Source organism: Poromitra crassiceps (assembly GCF_964638095.1).
Source record: "Poromitra crassiceps genome assembly, chromosome: 21".
In the NCBI taxonomy this organism is placed as follows: domain Eukaryota; kingdom Metazoa; phylum Chordata; class Actinopteri; order Beryciformes; family Melamphaidae; genus Poromitra; species Poromitra crassiceps.
In genome coordinates this window covers 21105610-21109543 of record NC_139638.1, presented here as the reverse complement: position 1 = coordinate 21109543, position 3934 = coordinate 21105610, and positions in this window count along the sequence as shown.

The window sequence follows — 3934 nt, the reverse complement described above, 5'->3', positions numbered from 1 at the left end:
TCTCGCACTAAAACCAGCTCCAAATCTGTGAAACGTTAGCGGTAGTCAAAAGGGACTAAGGCCATGTTCAGACTAGGAGGCCAAATCTGATTTGTGAACTTTAGTGAGCTATTAATGACTTTATCCAGATTGGTTTTATGAGTCTGGACCAAGTCTGATTTGTGTCACTTGTCCCAAACCACATATGGAGGTAGTTTCCAATCTGGTTTCGACTGATGTGACTTCAGTGTGGACGGACGCGCAGATCCACCAAATCTGATTTGAACGTCACTCGCAACTCGTCATCAAATGCAGGAAAACCACGTCACCAACGTACGTATTTACTGACGCCCACGTCGTTACCATAGCAACCCATGCAGATAGGCTGTTTAGGTCTGGACACACAGATCCGACTTGAGAATCAGATTTGTGGCAGTGCGGACAAACTCCCAAATCAGATTTGGGAAACCAATCAAGATAATGGTGATTAATGACTTTAGCAGCAAATCAGATTTGTCTGTAATGTGAACATGGCCTTAGACCAAATCACAAAGAATTTTAAAATGGCTGCTGCCGGCAATCGGCCTCGTAATCGGGTCAACAGTTTAGATACATTTCATGATATTGAGCTTTTTAAAAAGGTGTTGTCTTAATCGCGATCAATGCTCCCCTCCAGCTCCATCAAGTGGTGCTCGATGCAGGACCCAAAGAGCCTCGGGTGCTGAGTCTCCTCCTAATAAATGCAAAAAAATATAATAATATATAATAATGACGTATGAGGTTCATTTACACATAAATACATGAATGTTAATTTTATATATGCTAAATACATTGAATGATAGAGAATAAAACATTGTGTATATAGTTGTAAAGAATTGGCCTAATGTCCTATTACCTCTGGCGGTTGTTTGTCGCTTGAATTCTACAATCTCTGCCCTTGTCTGAGACGGCAAAGAATACCAGCGCTTTTCACACTCATCTGTGGTTCTGGACAGAAAGACGCATTTATTAACAAGCATATTCGCACGCTTCTGTTTGGATTTTGGAAGTGATCCCAACTCAAACTCATTTTCCTTTGATAATGTCCTTCTTTTCATGCACAAGTTGGGCAAGAAGTTTGGTTTTCTCTTGCACAGTGTAGCCATGGTTATTCTAGTCTGTTAATTACAAGGCTGCTTAGATGGATTTCCGCTAATTGTTTAACGAGCTGCCAGGCTTGTAAGAGGCTGACAATTAGCTGCACATACAGTATACTTGACTCGTCAGTATATTATCCTTTGTTTCGTTAAATCAGTGAAACTTATAGCATGTTTATTTTTAAATCTGTATTCAAATAACATACCATACCAACCAGCCAATCACAGTTTCATGAAACACAGAGAGGCAAAGTGACCGCCTACTTCCTGCTTCAGCACTGTACCAGAGATTTTCTTCCGCCATTTATTTCCCCATACACATTTCGTAAAATGCGTATAAAAATAGTTTTACTGGTTCAATCCAAATGGTACAGATATATTTAGAAACAGGATAGATCGCATAACATTTAACGGGGACCAAAACGTAAAAAAATGCAGGTTTAAAGAAAATACGTTTTATAAGTTTTGGTCCGAGTGAAATGTTCTATGGTCTCTCCCGATTATAGCGTTAGCTGAACCGTTTGGTTCGACGAAATACAACTATTTTATAAGCATTTTACGAAATGTCTATGGGAAAATAAATGGCGGATGAGAATCTCTGGTACAGTGCTGAAGCAGGAAGTGACGTTCCACTTTGCCTCACTATAGCAAGGAGATCAAGCCCTCCCTTTCTTAGCTTAAGACTTCTACCTATTCCTTAGTCAAAGTTGGTCTGAGCAGCTTTGTTAAAGCTAGGAACATTTAGTGCTATTTGGGAGTCAGTCCTCCTATAGTGGTAAGATAAACTATTTTGTGAATACGGCCCCTAGTAGTAGTGTAGGGTTAGCACCCCTTGAAAAACAAAATAATATTATTTTTTTAGAACTTCCTCAATAGGGCACTTCCGCTTTTTTGAAAAGGGGAAGTGATTTCTTTTTGGGTAAAAATCAATTTCTCAGTACTTCCGCAAAGGGCACTTCTCCATTTTTTAGGGTTAGGGTTAAAAAACACTTTTCTTGTGGAAAGTGGTTATTTCAATAGTTCTGCAAAGTGTACTTCTCCATTTTTTAGGGTTAGGGTTAAAAAACACTTTTCTTGTGGAAAGTGGTTATTTCAATAGTTCTGCAAAGTGTACTTCTCCATTTTTTTGTCTTGTGCTTAAAAAACACTTTTCTTGTGGAAAGTGATTATTTCAAAAGGCCTCCAAAGGCCACTTCCCCATTTTACCCCATAGCACAGCTCACGACAAAATAGCAGCGTTTTTTTTTTGATCTCGGGGGGAATACATTTGAACAATCATTATGCAAACCCAGCTGGATCATTTTACATAGTGGGCAATATCTCTTTTGCTCGCTGTTGTTATGGACGCGACTTGTGAAACATCAGCATTTTCTATCTCGGCCAAAATGCATTTTGGCCCATTTTAGGAACTACTAAACTAATATTTTGTTAACAGCGGAGACCATTTTCACTGTCTCAATCAATCTCTATCTCAGGCCCCTCACCAAGACAGATTCCACTGCCTGTTGATGTTTTCTCTGACTCAACCGGCCCCCCAGGTTCCCCTTTCCACCCCCTCCCCCACGTGACGTTGTCTATTACGACGGCCGGTGTTCTGTCGATTTCACAATCTCTGACTCACCCAGGCTTCCCCTGCCAGCCCCTCCCATCCCATCCCCCACGTGACATTTGTCTATTACCATGGCCGGTGCTCTGTCGATTTCGCAATCACTTCTGTTTTAAATAAACTTGTTTGTTTTTTGACCGTCAGGTGGGGGGCGTTCCCGGCAGCACGTAACGCCCCTTGAAAGCTACGAATAGCTGCGAGATCAGGTGGGCGTTCCCGGCAACACGTAACACCCCTTGAAAGCTACGAATAGCGGCGAGATCAAGTGGGCGTTCCCAGCAACACGTAACGCCCCTTGAAAGCTATGAATAGCTGCTTGCTCACGTATTTCTCTGACTCACCCATAGAGCCCCCACAGTTTTTTTCCTCCCATGCCCCACTTATATGTATGTACAATACAATGTACAATGTATCCACCATTCAAATATTCCATATTTGCATGTTGTGGCAGGCTATCTTAGCTAGTATAGCCTACTAATGTATAGCAAAGCATTCTGGGTATTCCCAAGGCTATTCTGTAGATTCCATCCGGGCAACACACACACACACACACACACACACACACACCCACCCACCCACCCACTCACCCACTCACACACATATTCACAGCCAGCCACAAACACACGCACCCACAAATTCACAGGTAAACATGACACACTGAAACATTCCAGTCAACTTCATCATTCATGTGTGATATTATGTATTTTCCCATGTTTTTCCCACTCCGGATCCAATTGTGACATCACCATTATGTTTTTTTTTTGATAGGCTATAAGCCTATTAAGCTTTGAATTAAATATGATCAATACAGATTGAGGTTTCAATTTCAGGTTTGAATTGAAAACGATTGAATACAGACTATGGTGTATGACTATGCCGTTTGCCCTGTCTCCCTTATCGTCGTAATGCATTATGGGTAGTCAGATACTACCGGTACTTTGGCTAATGTAGCGGCTAACGCTACTTACTTTGCATTACAGTAAAACGCCACTGAATGACCAAATTGATGCATTGATAAAAGTTAGTTTGTTGTTTATGCGTATGCAATAACGGATGCGTTATTATATTTACTGGAATACATACACACGCCAGCCTATGTGTCCTATCAGAGTTTGTTACGTTATTGTACAGTACAATAAACAAAACAGCATGATAACACAGCTGCATCACTATACGTGTGAGCGTAAGTATTAATGGTTTACAACTTGTTTGT